Source organism: Thermobia domestica, chromosome 7 (genome assembly GCF_964235325.1).
Source record: "Thermobia domestica chromosome 7, izTheDome1.hap1.1, whole genome shotgun sequence".
Lineage (NCBI taxonomy): Eukaryota > Metazoa > Arthropoda > Insecta > Zygentoma > Lepismatidae > Thermobia > Thermobia domestica.
Genome location: NC_137460.1, coordinates 232,125,807 through 232,145,543, shown reverse-complemented (window position 1 = coordinate 232,145,543; position 19,737 = coordinate 232,125,807).

Sequence of the window (19,737 nt, the reverse complement as noted above, 5' to 3'; positions counted from 1 at the left end):
CTTATAGGTTAAAAATAAAAGCACAGAAAGGAAAAGTCAAAGCTTGGTAAGGTGAGTGTCGGAGGACGCCGAATTCTACTTCGCCCCGGGCAACGAAATTTCTAGCTACGGCTCTGAGCTCCAACACTTATCGGTCTTTCAGAGTCTCATCTCTTACCTACAACAACGTAGTTTGATTAACCTGTTATACCAAAACGTTTGGAATAAACCTGTGAGTGAGACTTATTGATAATTATGCAATATACTGACAGAATTTCAGTCTTCAGTTTAGCTCCGGAGCTGCCTCTAGGCGAAATATCACGTGGCTCTCTACTTTTGTCTGTGAGTTGTAAATCGTAACATTGTGTTTAAAGGCAAACAGAAACAAGGTCAGTTGTTTAGTTCTTTGTAGAACAACTGATAAGACGTTTGTGTCTTTTACCCAAATAATTTTTGCCAGATTGCTCTTTGTAGACTTTCTGTATTATACATTATAAAAAAACATATCCAGATTCAAAGAACACATAAATTTTAAAGAAGGGTGAAAAATATCTTTATTAGTCAGATGCTTTATTATTATTATTAATATTATTATTATTATTATTATTATTATTAATAATAATAATATTTACCAGAGTTTGTAGAACAGCTTCGCTTTGTTGATAAAAATCTTAATTTGGTATTTATTAAAAGTAATATGACTAGGTCCTTATTGCCAGATAGAAAAATGAAAATTTGTTCAACCATGACTACGTATTAATTAAACAAATGTATTGATTGCACCTTTCTAAAAAAAACAGTATAATTAGTAAAAAATGTATTTATTCATAAACTCTGGGGTAGTATGTGCACTCTCTTAAATCTGCTTGAGAGTGTTCGAGTCCAAATTCAAATAAACCTAAGGTGTGGGACAGTCGAGTTCGATCCCAGTTGGACTTTATGAGATTCGGATTTCACGTTAATCTGTAGGTCCACGTCTCATATAGCCTCCCTGATGAAAGAGACGTTAAACTCAAAATCAATTCAACTCAAGTAAAGTTAAAAGAATGACAGTTTTCAACTGTTTTGGCGTATGAAATTTTACGTTAAATGAAACTACATATCTGATAATGGAAGCATCGTCAGAAATACAGTATCCAATAGAGCAAACATTTCGTGGAGGATTTCTCTGATGATAAATAAAACTATTGCAAGTTGTTGAAAAGGGTGCGTAATGCAGAAATGCTATTTTATTGCGTGTGAACTTGAGGCTTCTGGAAGCGCAAGTTGTGACCACACATATTCGCATCCTTGATCATCGTAAAATAAAAGAACAATTCATAATACATAACTTTCACAGACGGCACGATCAAGCACTGAACCTATTGAAAACTTACTACGTAATAATTAATGAGTAATTGCACTTTTTCTTTTAAAGCTCATGGTATAGACTATCATAATTTAAATTGTTACCCATGTAGTGTGTACTAATGTTTAGAAAGATGGATTTGTTTAAAAAGAAAAATACTGAAAGGATTACGGTTGTCTCGAACTGCCGCGTAGGAACATCTAAGTTAATAACCTGTCTCGTAATCCACTTTTTTCTAAAGTTAACTGTTGCACTGAACGTGCCTCATTAACTTGCTTATGTACTTATTAGTACGTTTCTACTTACTTTTACTCGCATTTTACTTGTTTAACGTGATTTTTCAGAATCCTAGAACGACTGGGACACGCACACATCGAGGACTGTTAAATTTCGAAAGTTTTCCCACACAGAATCGAACCCGGGTCCCCGTATACCAAAGGCTCACGTGCTAGCCAGTAGACCACCAGGGAGGACACACACTCGGCCACATAATTAGGTTATGCTCTTTACACTTTTTCATGCTATCTAAAGTATAGCTTATCTTCAATTCACATTGTCGGTTTGGGTTTTTTTTAACGAGAATTGTTATGTTGCAACTTAATTTGGATGTAGTGGGCCGCGCTGGTTCAATGATAGAGCGTTCAACTCTGATGCATGGGGTTCTTGGTTCGATCACAACTCGCGCCAAGTGAACTTTGTGGTGGACAAACACCGTGTGTGTGAGTTTTCTCGGGGTACTCCCGTTTCCTCAACATTCTTCATTCCACCACTTTCTTCATTTCTTATAATCACTGTCTTTTTTAGCCTAGCCGCATAAACGTCGGGTGTAAAACTTAAAGATTTCATTTCATTTAATTTGGATGTAAAATCCTGAGTTAATTAGCATATATGGACTTTGCACTACTATGTTGGTAGGAGATGAAAGTTGCTATTGCTTTCTGTTATTTCGCTTATTTCATCTTCATTACCCATTACTTTTGCATAAAATTTTAAAGAAATATTACATACTAACATCTTTCTCCCAAGAACACTCAAAGAAAAAATTATACGTAACGAAACAAAGTTGCCGAAAAATATGTTACAGTATACGAGCAATTTTTCTTTTTAACACAGTTGTACCTGGAAGATTTAAAATAGTTCCCATCAGCATCGACGAAATTCTGTCAACGTTCTGGAAGGCCATGGATTCCTTCGCGGTAGAACTTGTTGGGCCGTGAAGCGAAGAATGTATCAAGTTTATTTTGCACCTCTATTAAAGATTTGAACTGGCTTCATCTAGGGTGATTGTCCAAGGAACAGTCCTACTAGGTTAATTATAATGTATTTCGGATCAGTACGTTTAATGAACACACCCGAATTTGCAACCGAACCACGGGGAAAGAAACGGTGTGTGTCAAACTTTTGCCATGATCCTAGATGTGTCTCGGAACTCTACAGTGTCACTGGAAATTATTTAATTTGACCACCAAGTGTACTATTTATTTTGAGAGTGACTTAATGAATCTTTCAAGCATTCTCTATATATTCCAATAGCTCTGAAAAAATATTAAAAACACAAACTCTATTTCCATATTACTGATGGACTTCTGGAAACGGAACTTTATGATGTTAAGTTCCTTTACTACGTCGAATATTTTTATCTCTGGTCCCTTTCCTTTCTCTTCTTCTGCCTCGTTTTCTCTCTCTGTCTCACTTCTGTTTCTCTAACAGCTATATTTTCGTTTTAATTTTTCATTGGGAAGTGTTTAAGTTTCTGTCGTTTCGTCTCATTAATTATAAATCTCGTTTCGTCTCATATTTATTCTTTCACTTTATTGATACTAATACATATATATTTTGAAATGAGAATTGTGCTCATGTTGTTGTTAATTTTAATACGGGAGAAAGGAAACGAGAAGAGAGAGAGCTGGTCTTTTTACCAGACACGCCTATGCGATAAGAATGGGTATATTGGATGGTCTAGCTGCACGGTGTTAGTTGTCACACTATTTTTTCGTGTGTATAAGTTCAATAATTCACCATGAATAGAATCAACCAGAAGTTTTTTTGTAATGAAGAAATAACAACATGAAATTTGAAATCTCTTAACATACTTTTGAGATTTAAGAGTCAACAAACTTTACACTTTCGAGTACCGATTACCTTGAAACATCCAGTAGCCACAATTATCCCGATATAGGGAAATTAAATTTAAAAGAATGACCTTCTCAACAAAATGCAGAAGTCTGAGAGAAAGGAAGAAATGAAATCTTTCATTCCTCGTTCTATTAGTCTTGTAGCTCTGAGTCTGTGGCAAAAGTATTGATAGAAATAAGGACAATGAATTATGAATATTTTGTAGAACATTCCAGTCTAATATAACAGGAGTTCCATCTTCCGGTTTGCTTAGTTCTGAAAAAATAAAGAGTAAAATGCTATATCATGTAAAGTACCTGTACTGTCGCTGATTTGTGATGACAATCAGAAAGAGAAGTAAAAGGTAAATTACAGTAATGGTTTTCTATTAATAGCTTTCTGTTAAGGGGAAAGTATAACTAGTTTTATTTTAATAAATTTTTTGCCTTAAAATCCTTTGGTATACGGGGTCCCGGGTTCGATTCTGCATGGGAGAACTTTCGAAATTATACTGTCCTTGATGTGTGCGTGTCCCAGTCGTTCTAGGTTACTGGAAAATAAAGTTAAAGAAGTAAAATGCGAGTAAAAGTAAGTAGAAACGTACTAATAAGTACATAAGCAAGTTAATGAGGCACGTTCAGTGCAACAGTTAACTTTAGAAAAAAGTGGATTGCGAGACAGGTTAATAATTTACATGACTTCCACGCGGAAGTTCGACACAACCGTAATCCTTTCAGTATTTTTCTTTTTAAACAAATCCATCTTTCTAAATATTAGTACACACTAAATGAGTAACAACTTAAATTATGATAGCCTATACCATGAGCTTTAAAAGAAAAAGTGCAATTACTCATTAATTATTACGTAGTAAGTTTTCAATAGGTTCAGTACTTGATCGTGCCGTCTGTGAAAGTTATAAAATATGAATTGTTATTTTATTTTACGATGATCAAGGATGCGAATATGTGTGGTCACAACTTGCGCTTCCAGAAGCCTCAAGTTCACACGCAATAAAATAGCATTTCTGCATTACGCACCCTTTTCAACAACTTGCAATAGTTTTATTTATCATCAGAGAAATCCTCCACGAAATGTTTGCTCTATTGGATACTGTATTTCTGACGATGCTTCCATTATCAGATATGTAGTTTCATTAAACGTAGAATTTCATACGCCAAAACAGTTGAAAACTGTCATTCTTTTAACTTTACTTGAGTTGAATTGATTTTGAGTTTAACGTCTCTTTCATCAGGGAGGTTATATGAAACGTGGACCTACAGATTAACATGAGATCCGAATTGCACGAAGTCCAACTGGGATCGAACTCGGCTACCCCACATCTTAGCTTTACTTGAATTTGGACTGAAACGCTCTCAAGCAGATTTAATAGGGTACGCTTACTACCCCAGAATTTTTGAGTAAATACATTTTTTACTAATTATACTAATTTTTTTAGAAAGGTGCAATCAATACATTTGTTTAATTAATACGTAGTCATGGTTGAACAAAGTTCTCATTTTTGTATCTGGCAATAAGATCACCTCTCTTCAGTGTTTAGACTCAATCATATTACTTTTAATAAATGCCAAATTAAGATTTTTATCAACAAAGCGAAGCTGTTCTACTAACTCTGCTAAATATTAATAATAATATAAATAATAATAATAATAATGATAATAAAGCATCTGAATAATAAAGATATTTTTCACCCTTCTTTAAAATTTGTGTGTTCTTCTCTGAATCTGGATATGTTGTTTTATAATGTATAATGCAGAAAGTCATCAAACAGCAATCTGGTAAAAATTATTTTTGTAAAAGGCACAAACATCTTATCAGTTGTTCTACAAAGAACTAAACAACTGACCTTGTTTCTGTTTGCCTTTAAACACAATGTTACGATTTACAATTCACAGACAAAAGTAGAGAGGCACGTGATATTTCGCCTAGAGGCAGCTCCGGTGCTAAACTGAAGACTGGCATTCTGTCAGTATATTGCATAGTTATCAATAAATCTCACTCACAGGTTCTCTCCAAACGTTTTGGTATAACAGGTTAATCAAACTACGTTGTTGTAGATAAGAGATGAGACTCTGAAAGACGATAAGTGTTGGAGCTCAGAGCCGTAGCTAGAAATTTCGTTGCCCGGGGCGAAGTAGAATTCGGCGTCCCCCGACACTCACCTTACCAAGCTTTGACTTTTCCTTTCTGTGCTTTTATTTTTAACCTATAAGAGAAAGATCTTTTTGTTGTTATGCTACGCTGATTATTTTACCAAGCTGCTTGGACAGACCATTGCCACAGCCAAAAGCAATCGTTATGTATTCCTTAACAAATAAGAGACTCTCTCAAGAGGCTTATTTTAGACCTGCTGTTAAACTTAAAAAAACTACCTTGTATACAAATCCATTTGGAGAGTAACTATGAAAAAAGCATGGAGTCAATTGTCCTACGTCAGAGGGACCATGTTACACATGGAGTTGGTGGACGCAGGAGGTAGCGTTGGAAAGGTCCGGGTTCTCTGAGGGCAGTATTAATGTCAGAAATCAGATCCAGGCCACGTAGCTCAAGGAATGGGGTACTGACGTTATGGGCACGGGTCACTTCTATTCACCTATTAGACATTAAGTTGTTAGACGGAGTTAGTGGCATTTCAAAGGTTTTGATCCGTTGAGTATAATTGTGATGTCAGAAATCGATTCCTAGCCTTGAACTCCAAGAAACGGGGTCCCAAAGTTTTAGACGTGGGTCCTTTCTATTCCCCTTTTAAACGTGGGATTGTTGGACACGGATGGTAACATTGGAAAGATCCTAGTCGTTTGAGGACAGGGTAATGTCTGAAATCTGTTCCTGGCTTTAAGGCTCCAGAAATGAGGTCCAGAATTGGCTCAATCTCAATATCTGGTTGCGGAAGATAGAACAATATTTATAGCTGTATTAATGGTTTTATCTCGCGTAATCAAATACTGAGATTGAACCACAACAAATGTTTACTTCACAACCCAAAATGTTTGGGACCTGGATCTGATTTCCGACATCACTGCAACGCTTAAAGGACGAAGACTCTCTCCAATCATTAAAGCAAGTCAATGATAAATAGAATAATTGGTGGAATGAAATATAGAAGGAAGCGGGAGTACCCTGAGAAAACCCACGGATACGACCTTGTCCACCACAAACTTACTACGCCGGGTACCGAACCAGTAAGGATCCCACGCACCAGCGGAAGCGCTCTACCACAGAACCAATGCGCCCAATGATTAAAGCAGTCAATGATAATAGAGGAATTGGTGGCATGAAAAGCGCGAAGAAGCGGGAGTACCCTGAGAAAACCCACGGATAAGATATTGTCCAACACATACATACTTGGCCGGGGATCGAAATAATAAGGACCCCACGCACCAGAGGAAGCGCTCTACCATTGAGCCACTGCGCTCCACAACAAAAACAAGAAAATTGGAATTTACTAGGAAACATTTTAAGAAGCAATATCTTTCAAAGGTAAAGACGACTGCCCGATGATCATCTTTTAATAACTCTATGAGCAGAATAGACTGATGTTCTTCTCTTATGTGATCTTTTTAAAACCATATACGTTATTCGGATATTATCCTTTATTCGTCATCCGGATGTAATCAGTTATCCGAATGTTCTATTATCCGTATATTATCCGTTATCTTAACTTTATAAATTATTCGGATAAATCCATTATTCGAATATTATCCGTCATCCGGATATATCCGTTATGCGGATATCATTTGTTACCTGGATCTTATCCGTCATCCATTATCCGGATTTTATCCGTTATCCGTCATCCGGATATTATCCGTTATCCGTCATCCGTATAGTATACGTTATCCGGATATTATCTGTCATCCGGATATTATCCGTCAGCAGGATATTATCCGTTATCGTCATCCGTTTTGTTATCTGTCATCCGGATATTGCAAATCCTGATAGGTTTCTATCCGATATCCGAAAAAAAAAATATTCGGATGTGGCAATCCCTAATCAGCATCGTCAGGAGCATACACGAACTAAATGTCTTAAAAATCTGCTACACAAGAGCAGGGGCATATTCAGGGAGCGACCAGGGCGATTGCCCCCAGAAAGGGAATCTTTCTTATTTAATATATAAATAAAATCCATTCCAGAGTTTGGAGCTCTTAAAAGTAGCTCTAAGTAGAGTATTACAAAGCACCGAGCCCCCAGAAGTCCATCGTAGATTCGCCTCTGGAGAAGAGTATGCGTGAATAAACACTTATTGTTCATATTCAGTTTGCACATCTCAACAAATAAACAATATTTTCATTCATTTCATCTACTACTGCATTCTACTGAACTGTAACGACTTTTTATGTTAAAAATAATTATTCATTTTTCAATAATTGTAAATGTTTAGGCTCAGTAATTCACCATGAATAGAGTCAACTAGAAGTGTTTTTGTAACGAAGAAATAACAACATGAACTGTGAAATATCTTTTCACAAACTGTCGAGGGTTGAGAGTCGACAAACTTTACTCTTTCGTTTACCGATTACTTCGAAACCGTATCTTTCAACAAAAATTCAACATATTCTTGCAAAGCGTAACATATCTGCTTCAAGTTTCCACCCTAAAAGTTTACAAAAAAATATCACTGGATTTAAAAGCTATTTTGTCCATCCATTAAATAAGGCAGGTATTTACTGCGTCCATTGCGAATGTGATTCCTCATACATTGGCCAAACTAAACGTAATATTAACACGCGTGTGAAGGAACATGTTAGACAATCAAAAAAGTCACAAGAAGAAGGGTTTAGCGCTTCATCTAAATCAATAATATAAAACAGGTTAAGGTAATAGGTTCAGCAAAATCAGAAAAAACAACGGGAAATTAAAGAATCGTTCTTTATTCATAAATACAAACCTGCATTGAACCTTGATACTGGCAACATTGGTCGAACTTGGGTACCTACCTTTGATGCATACTTTGGATCCGGCAATAGTGGCTTAACATAGAGACCACGTTCTTTTTTTTTAATTCAGTTCATTCTTTTTTCACTCTGCTCTGTTCTTCTCAGGATCTTTTTTGTTCGTTACTTTTATATAGTGGTATATATTCTTAGTTTTACTCCTTTTTTCTCCTTTCCGTTTTAATTCCTTTTACCTTGCCACTGAGGAAGGAACCAGCTGAGAGTTCCGAAACGTCAAAACCTTTAAATTTTTCAAGGAAGGATTCATTGGTAAGTAGCCAATTTGCTGTTAATTTTACACCGGACTCTCTTTAATTCAAACGTGGATAATTCGAACAATAGTGTATTCCGATTGAAAACTGCAATGTAAACAATGGAAATAATCATGGGTAAAAAGTGAAATGAAATCTTTCAGTTTTACGCCCCACGATTATGCCGGCGAGGCTAAAGGAAACTGTGACCATGGGAAATGAACGCAATGGTGGAATGAATAAAGTGGGAGGAAGCGGAAGAAGCCTAAGCATAATAAGATTCGCTGATGACATAGCACTGATAGCAGAGAACGAAAAGGACTTGCAGAAAGCACTATATATATATATATATATATATATATATATATATATATATATATATATATATATATATATATAAAGTGCACAAGAGCAGGACAGGAAGGCTCAAACGTATGGCTCAAGAGAGAGAAAATCGAAGACGTTCCATTGTTTAGGAAGTCTAATATCCTCGGACGGAAGAAGTGAAAAAGACGTAAGTTCCAGTATAACACAGGCTAAACAAGTATTCAATAGGAAAAGAGGATTGCTAATATCAAGAAATGTGTCCTTGGACGTTCGAAAACGATTTATTAAGTCTTTGATATGGAGCGTGGCGCTTTACGGATCAGAGACGTGGACATTGAGAAAAGCTGAAATGTTCAAGCTGGAAGCATTTGAAATGTGGCGTTGGTGCAGAATGCTGCGCATATCATGGACCGAAAGGAAAAGGAAAGAACACGTACTAAAGGAAGCTAATGAAGGACGACAGATCATGAAGATAATAGAAAAGAGGCGAAACAACATGCTTGGCCATTTTATTCGGCACTCCGATTGGATCACCGTATTGATAGAAGGAAAAGCAGAAAGAAAACCAGGAAAAGGAAGACCAAGTATAGAATATCTAGGAAGATATCTTATCAAAGTACCGTATAAAATAGCTCTCCCAAAGAAGAGAAAAATGTTAAAATTTCTGTTTTGCCCACCAGACTATGGTTGGGGTGAGAAAGAAGAATCTAGGCATTTAGAATATTCCATATGTTTTTAAGGGAAATGAATCAATAGACAAAAGTTTTGTATTTATTTATTGTTTAATTCTGAGTAACATACCTGTATAGCTTTCTATAAAAAAATTAGCACGCTGATAAAATCATGTAAAATTAATTCTAATATTCTTGGATCTTAAGTTCTATTTTAAGTCCAAGGGATTCTATCTGTAATTATTGAATTTTGAGCTTTTACAATCCCAGTCTTTGCTTGAGTACAATTGCCTGCTCCGCGGTTATGACTCGAGTTATCATCGACCTAGAGGGGGAATACTTTGATAAGCCACTCTGTCCACTTTTAACTGCTGAGAAACTGATCCCTCAGGTGTAACAGACATTAAATAAATTGCGACAACCCTTTACGGAGCAATAGGTTAACACAATAGTCAAGATTACCTTCCCTGGTTATTACTCCATTCCGCCGTGCTGAGTGATCTCTGCACACTTCGGGAAAGGCTGCACCAACAGTGGGAAATAGGATTGAAGAAATTCAGCAAATTGAATTATGGTAGCCTCACAAGACTTTAATGACATTTGTTCATTTGAACTAATTACTAACAAATAGCTACATATACGTTTACTTATTTCACACTCGAACATGAACTTCAGATTATGTCATAAATATGCAACACGCATAATAGTATTCATTGCTAATTGTAAAACATATATTTGTTTGATACAGATTTAAATGTTTCCAATTCATGAACAGAGCTAACACTGTCGCAGTAATTATTACTACTTTCAGTTTGACAATCTTGCTAGATTTCAGCAACCCTTTCAAATTGTTGACACAACCCTTCGTGAAGTGTACCGAGAGCACTCTGCACGAAGGAAAGGAGTAATTACCAGGGAAGATAAATTGTACCAGCGTGTTGATCTATTGCACTATAAAGAATAATAGTAATGTGTCAAATGTCTATCGCACCTGAGGAGTCAGTTTCCCAATAATTAGTTTGGACAGGGTGTTCCCTCAAAGCATTCCCGTCTCAGTTCGGTAATAGAGTCACCCACCTTTGTAAATGCTGCATTAATTAGCTGCGAATTTTCAGCTACTAAATCATTTTTCTTTCTTTTGCAGATCTTGCCAATTGCATTGTTTCCGTTGGAACCTGCATGAGAAGAATTTTCTTGGTGTATAGATTGCAGTATGACAAGAGAGTCAGGAGAGGGATAACGTTAGAATCTTTAAACTATCATGAACAACAGTTACCATGTGTAATTAAAAGCTATCTAATATCTTCAGCAGACACAAATATATTGTCAGGTCGGTAGGAAAATAATGTAGCATTTTCGACCTGTGTCTTTAGAAAGTATCTTCGCTTATCATAAATTATTATTAATAATAATAAAGAAAAAAGTTAGATTCTGTATACGGTACACTTTTGCCGACGAGAAGCAAATGTAGCTAAAAAGGTGGAATTCTAGGGAATAGATGAACGTTTGACACGCTTTGTCATGGAGACGAGTTAATCCTTTGCAACTGTCCAATTTGTGGTGCAATCGTTGTAGCTTGGTGCATTTGGCCTATTTCGTGACCTTATTTGCTGTGAAGAATTCACCAGAATTTAAGAAGCTGTAATACTAGTTCTCTCTATAAACAAGTAATCAGTTATCATAACCTACTCTTGGTAAATTGGCACTTGGAAAAGTTCATCTTTGCCACCCGCAGAGGATATATTCTTTAGGAAAGAGCTTAAAAGCCTTAGTGGTTGGTATAGAAAATTGACCTATTAGCCTGCTTTTCCCACTACGTGATAATGAAACAGATATTTTCTCCGAAATTCGGTGTTGCCAACTCAATTCGTACTGTACAACAGCTCCCGGCGAGAATAGGGGGTGAGTAAAAGCTGATCTTCTTTGTCACATGAGTAAGGAATGGAATGTTTAAATGTTTTGGGAAAGAAAAAAGTAGTTTGTAAACTTCGAGTGCTTGGTGTTGCTTTGTTATTTGACACTTTCAACCTGCTTTCAAGAGAATATTTCTTCTTCGTTGAGAAGGAACGACCCATATATGTAGGCAAGTTGGTCAATGTTTGTTTATTTCCTCGTTCTCTATATAGAAAAAAAGTAAAAAACAAAGAACCCACATGTGAAAGCCATTAATCACAATGTAACGGGTACCAAAACTATGACAACGTCGTTGGACACACTAAGTTACATTGTCACTAGTAAGAGGATACGACTGTTCAGACAGTTCCGATGACCACCACTAAGGGTCATCTTGTTGGGGCCACTCTACACTTCCCATCATATGTGGTAATGATTGAGGATTTTTTTTCCACGAGGAAACAGAAAGCGTTTTTCTCTTTCCTTTTACAATTCATGAGGTGCCCCTTTGTCAAACTTTAACTTTTCTAGCAGATCTGAACTGTCATTAACGGTTGGATAACTCTCGCCAGGTTTTCAGGAAATGCTTGGGTTTGTCTCGACTAACTCTTTCAAAATATCGTTATGAACTGGGGAAATCATTCCAGCAAAATTTATGGAGCGCTTTGAAGAAAACTTCATTCATTCCGAACTATGTTGGTTATTTACTGTGCAGTTCGGGGTTGGTTAACCTTTTGTTTTACCATTTTTATTTTAGCAATATGCAACAACAAACATTAAAGCTACACTCGATATAATAACCGTAATTAGAAATAGTGTGCCATATCCTATATATATATATATATATATATATATATATATATATATATGTGTGTGAAATAACGGATTAGTAAAAACTAAGAAAGCTGCATTGTTTTCCTACCAGCTCGATACTTTCTGAAATTGCAATAACTAGTAAGTTTTTAAGCCGCTTTTGTATTCTATTAATGTTGAATTCTGGACCAACAAATTGAATTGAACGAATATTTTGATTTAAATAAATTCACACTATATGTTCTATAGATAGTATGAAAACTGAATATTTTAATGGAGATATGTTATCGAAACTAAGTCTATAGCGGAGTACTTTCCCCTTTTTCAAATATGGTCTACCAACAGATTTTACCAGCAAATGTAAAAGCATAAGAAGTAAATGATCTCACAAATAAAATGTATATAAAGGTAATTGTAATCCAAATCGTAAGAGAAAAACAAGCACGTATGTATATAAGTGACAGTATATTTAATTCTGATCTGTAACATAAGGTGCTTAGCAAATAGGTTTTAATAATCTTACAGTCTTCTTTTGCAAGTAAAACTCTACCAAGCGCGCGCAAATTTTCTGTGTTTTAAAGTGTGTTTTACAAACTAACTTATGCTGTATCATCTGGTTCGAAATATAGCGGGAAGTCTTTAGAAAAAAAAAGTACACATGTTATTTATTTGTCTTGTTATGTCTTTGTTGTCAAGAAAGAACATGACTAATATAAATTATTTTGTTTACAATTTATACAGAACTTGTCATAAGAAAGAAACTCCTTGGTAAAATAATAATAATAATAATAATAATAATAATAATAATAATAATAATAATAATAATAATAATAATAATAATAATAATAATAATAATAAAAGGAAAGTGAAACTGCGGTAGGGCTAAAATAAATAATATAATAAAGCGTGATAGCTACTTTCAAATATAAATCCAGGTGTGAGTGACAGAAAAGAAATTACTTGGAAAGTCAACATAATACCAATTGGTCATGTTGCAGATATTACTAATTCCGAAAGTTAGAGAAATCATGAAAGAATAGCTAGATGAGAGAATAGCTACGTGATTAATTGAGTGTCCAAATGTTAAGAAATTAAAATTAAAAAGTACGTTTAGAACTTTATCGCAGTTATTTATTAGACATTTAGAATATTGTCCCAATTATTTGCTAGTTATCAAACAGTTAAAAATGTAGCGTAACCATTTTTTATTCAAAGCGTCCACAGTCAGTTTATTATGTCGACAATTTAAGATTTCTGTTCTAATTACCAGATAAATAACAAAAGGATACCAAGATCTCTACTCTTTAGTCTGAACACAGTACCTAAGTATAGAGGCGAGACAAGCGTTACGTGAGTTTTGTTTTCTGTAATTAGTAATTTGTGACATAAGGAATAAAATCGCATAAAGAGCATTCAAGATAATTTTTCATTTTAAGTAGAGCTCTTTGTCGGTTCGACTTTATATCTGTACATGTGTACGATAAATATTTTACAGTTTTCAAAATAATAATAAGAGGAGCGATCCGGAAGGTTCAAAGTGTTATGAAACAAATTTCAGGAAGATACTGAGCGCTTTGTTTCATTTTACAGTAGTTTTCAAATATTAAAGAGGATTGAACTCTTCCTTCTTTTTGTTGTATTTAAAAACATAAAATATTGAAAGAATTGACGGAGTAATTGTCGTAATTTACATCTACGTAAATTTGGTACTATTTCTGTGTAATTGTGACCAGTATTTTTGTCCTTCTGGAAGATTTGATCACCGTTTTTCCCCTTATCGACTGTTTATAACTCTGTTTAGATGTTTTCTAATGCACGTATACAAAGAGTAGTAGGAAAGTTCTGCAATACAGTTTTATTTATTTTTTTTTCAAAATAATTTTCACCGCATTCAATATACCTTTCCATCCTCCCAAAACTTATCTTTAAACGAGATCTCCCAAGTTTCATTAGGGAGTAAGGCACATTCGTTGTCTCAAGCCCTCAGAAGATCCTCATCACTGTAAAACCGCATCCCTCTCAGCTTCATTTTCACATACGGAAACAGTGCAAAGTTGCAAAGAGCAAAGTCTGGACTGTAAGGAGTTTCAGTCCTGTAGTGATGAAATATTCGTTGCAGGCTTTCGCGCGGTAAGCTAGAGCCTTGTCATGAAGGAGAAACCAGGTGTCCATTCTTGAATTTGATCGTAGGTTCGTCATAGATTTGATAATTTCAGGCAGGCATTGTTCAGTGTACCACTTAGCTGTGATTGTCTTTTGTGCGCTCCACAATTCCACTCGATTTGAAAAATACATTTTCTGTTTTACTGATCGAGAGATTTTCTGACAACTACGGGAGTGTCCTCATCTTCAAAGACCCAAACTGTGTTCTGAGTCTTGAGCGTCACATCTTAATAGTACAACCAAGTCTTATTACCTGCCATGATATTGTTCCATATCGAGATTGTCCTTATCAAACATGTGCAGCATCTCGCAGCACCATGTCACATCTCATGTGCTCTTCAGGCAGACTATACGGCACCCAGGGACAACAAAGTTTCTTCATGTACAAATGATCACACAGAATAGAACGAATTGCTGCTGCATTTATGCCTAAGGCGTCCTCAATGTGCTGGTAGGTCACTCGCTTGTTTTCGTCAAGCATTTTCCTAATAACAGTAATGTTTTCCTCCGTAACTAACTTCGTCGCCTTTCCTGCCCTCTGAACGTTCTCCAGAATAAAATTTCCAACTTGGAATTCTCTGTACCACGTGGATATATTCGTACGATGTGGACAGACCACCTAGTGCAAGAGTCATTTCTTCTATGCACTGGTCTACGTTTAAACCACGCGCAAAGTTGTACTGTAAAACTGCTCGTATCTCATTTCGTGACCAAGATACCATACAAGTACTTTAGACTATCACTGCAAATGAATAACTCAGCCCGTCTACTTGGCGCAGCTTTACTGTGCAAGTATGAACATATCTCAGCTTGCACCAAGAAGCAGTCCCCTTCTGCATGGTTGCATCGTATTGCGAAACTTTACTAGTATCATTTGCACTTGAATACACACTATATGAATGCATTTTTCAAACATAGTTATTGTGTTCTTTTAATACTTACTTTTCAAGTTCAAATAAAAAACTGTATTTATAGATGTCACATTTATATACTTGGTTATATGCGTAAATCCATAGTAATGTGTGGAAATTGAACATTTATCCACATGTTGCGATTTATTTAGCACCCTTCGTTAAGATCAATATTATCAAACACTATTTAATGTCTTAACAGAGAATTCAAGGTTTCACCAACCAACATCCTTTAATTTGTAATAGCTCTTTAAAAGTGTATCCAATTGTAACTGTAGCAATCGTTGAACATCTTTTAACAAATGCTGAAATATATTGTATGTAGTTCTTCCCTGATTTTTCTTTCGACCAACAATACCAACAGTAAGGAATCTGCTCAGTAGTTTCGATGTGTCTTCATAAGATATATTCAGGGTGTTTCAAGACAATACTGACAACGTCTGGGAGGTGATTCCTGACACCGAGATAAAACCAAAAGTATAGACCAACCTGGGTGCAGAAATCCGTCATTTCGGAGTTATAGGCTGCCGGAAACATGAAAATATGAACTTTAAAGATCCATAGCTCCAATAGTAGGAGACCTACTGTAGTCGGGTCTAGGCCACGTAGAAACTAGTATGTGCCGTATCCAAATATCCATTTTGAGAACCCTGGAATACCTGCAACAATTTTTATACAGGTAGTTGGTGAGTACTTCAAATTATATGCCCGTAGCCAAACTCCCTCTATAAAAATCGTTGCGTGAGTACCGTAGGATTCTGGAGCATGTATTTTTGGATAGCGCACATATTAGTTCCTAAGTGAAGTCCTGACCCGACTACGGTAGGTCTCATAGTACTGGAGCTGTGGACATTTGAAGTCCATATTTTCATGTTTTCGGCAGCCTATAACTCCGAAATGAGAGATTTCAGCACGGAGGTTGGTCAATACTTTTTGTCTTATGTTGGTGCAGGAATCACCTCCCAAACGTTGTCGGTGTTGTTTTGAAACACCCTGTATATATATATATATATATATATATATATATATATATATATATATATATATATATATCTGTGGGTTGGGTCTAAAAGAACCTATGTCACATTTTGGCAAAAATGAGACGTTCCTCAAATTTTAACGCCTATAAATGGATATTTTCTTGTGAAAGAAAAGGAAATGTTAATATGAATGGTACATATTCCAAACTATTTCGTGTTGACATTTGCTCTTCTTGTACAATAACAATGATAGCAATAAAACTGATTATGCAATGAAGAACCTAGTCATTTGAAGTTTATATAGACTGTATGATAAACAGGTTTTTAAAAATCTAATATCGTTGTTTCAGACTGATATAGTTTTTGCAAAGATAGATCAAAATAACAAATTATAACAGAAAGTTAGAGATTGGTGTGAGAACTCTTATGTTCGTATGTAGACGGAGAGTAATTGCCTATTGAAAATTACTTATAACGTTTTATTAAGTAATTTGTTGCAGTTATGTTGATCCGAGAATGGTATAAATGCAAAATTAATTTCGCATAAGCATATTTCTCACGAGTTTCTGTAAACTTTCGATGTGGCCGCTACTGAATGTTACTTATCCCATGCCGAATGCGAGTCTCAAAACTCTTCCAGAGCGTGGAATAGCAATTCTGATTCGCATTAGCGATGTGAGGCGATAAGACCAGTGCACCTCCCCTAGGTTAACTCACAGACTATTTCGGTAGGTACCTTACACAGTTATTACACCACCGCCACGCATCGGATGATGGAGTGAATAGTCTGGATACGCAAAGAACTTGCCTTTCTTTCAGTTATCGCTGGTTGGAGTGATCCACATTAAGCTTACTGCCATCACTAACAGCATATTTTGCGCCATTTTTAGGGCGATAGCTAACAGTCTTCCAAAGAAAAGAGGATAGTAAGTTCACCTCCTAAATATGTCTGTTGGGGAGATTATCCAAGCGAGTAGAAGTCAACAGCGTATATACTGTGTCAGCGCCTGAGACGGTGAACTCACTTTCCCCCAAGAACATCAGGAGCTTGCCCGACAATACCAGATAACGAATTCCACGATATTGTCTACAACCCGCTGAATCCAACTATGATAGTTCAATGGCGCACTGTAAGACACCGGCGATGTATACTTTGCTACCATTTGTACCACTGAATACCGTAATTCGTACTTTGAGGGCAGCTTAGCTGGCTCACACAGTTTTAAACGTTGCAGCGTCCTTAGTTATTTTCTATTACTGGAAAGATGGTAAATACATGTATCTATCACTTTAGGAGTTAAAGTACATTTTGGTTCATAGAAAAACTTTAGAATTTACAAAAGTAAGTAATAATTCTCAATAGGCACTTACCTTTCTCTTCTTTGAAGAATTGTTATATTGCAGTTCTATAAAGGCGAGACAAATCGTAACGCAAAGTTGATTATTACTACGACGAATGGTATACATATACCTAAGGATGGGACGTAGATTTAAAAGAAGAAAAAAAAAGCATTTACATCAGCACGTACTATATACTATTTCAGATCAGTAGGGTGATTATTCCACTGTTAAAGGGTATTAAGTTGACTATGTGTTAAGATGATGTTTTGGATATTTTTCCTCATGTTTTAGATTTACTAATTGGTTCGAATAAGTTTTGTGTTTCATATTTGATACTTAGAAGACGAAATGTTTTTTCTTGTTTGTATTTTTGTTTGTTAACCAATTTCTCAGTGACTGCCGGCTCCTTTTATGTATGCTATATTACATGTGTGGAATGGATTTTAATATATATATATATATATCTTATTGAGAACATTATTATTTTGCATTTATTTTATATATTTTTAAATATATAAGAATTGATACTGGAGACAAAGCTTCTCTTGAATAATGCAGACATGAACTGTTTTTATTTTATAAATATTGTTTGTTTGTGTTTACATTGTACTCAAAATATCAGTTGTGTTCTAAAAAGCGGCTAGATGATGCATATACAATACGAGGAACGTCATACACTAAAGATCGTTGACAATATCATATTTATTGTATGTATATGACAAAGTACCTAAGGAAAACATGTAGTTTAATAGTTCAGTTTGTTTGATCTCTCGCCGAGACTCAGAAAATGAATTCGACCATACTGAAGTCCATTCTGCGAGTTGCAAATTCACAAATGGAAATCAGCTATAAGTGAAAATCATCTGTATACCGAACTCGAGACGAGTGTCATTCTACTCCATTGGAAATACTATCCGGAGAAACAAAATCCCACCTGCTTGTTATGTCTTGAACATGAAGGAAGATGTTGAATATATCTTACTATTTTCCGTGTTTTGGCACTTGTAGAACACCGTATACAATAATGTTTGTCACTGTACGCAATAAGGTAAAACCAAACAACTACGCATTGTATTAAGAGAATTGTTTCTATTGTTGTCCGTAAGTTTCTGTTTACTATAAGTTACAATTAGATGTTACTAATTCCATTTATTTTGTATATTAGCGATTGAACTGTGTGGCCAATATGAACCATAGTGTTGACATCGCTGTTTTAAGGAACCGCTTACTCTCTTTTGGACTGCTCTGTAATAACATTCTTAACTTAGATATTTGGAAGTATAGGGCGAGTAAAAAGCTACTGAAGTTCAGGATGTTTCTTGACCCCGATTGTCATAAATGGGTCAATCCGTTTGAAATGATTTTTTTATGCAGAGTGTTGCTTGACCATTTTTAATTTTTAAAATTGTTTTTAGATACATAGCAAAAAAAAAAAAAGGTGTTAACGTGTTCGCGTTCTGAGCATATCAGAAGTAACTAGTAACTGGCATTGAGAATTTGAATTAGATTTTACTGATGGTATGAGCTTTACGCATTATATTTGATCTTTATGCCAAGCAACGAATGACGTACTATGTTGTCTATATGTCACAAAAATATTTTTGTAAATCTTTGAATTGTTTGACAACAGTTACATGAGTAGCTGTTCTGCCATCTGTTGTTTTTAAGTCCTAGCGCATAAGAACAACAGAGGATTGCGGCAGTACTATCCATATAGAAATTATAGTATGTTATTCGTTACTTGGCATAAAGGCCAAGTATACTGCGTGAAACTTTGCTTATAGCAAACAATCAAATCCAGTGCAAATTCTCAATGCCAGTCACTAGTTACTTGTGATACACTCGGAAGGCGATGGCCTTGGTGTTAAATTAACAGACAAGTAATACGCTAAACTGGTAGTCATTTTGTGTTAACACCTCACTTTTTGCTGTGTACTATTATTACACCCATTATCAGCACAAAACTAATTTTTATAAAGTTTAATCCCAGCCC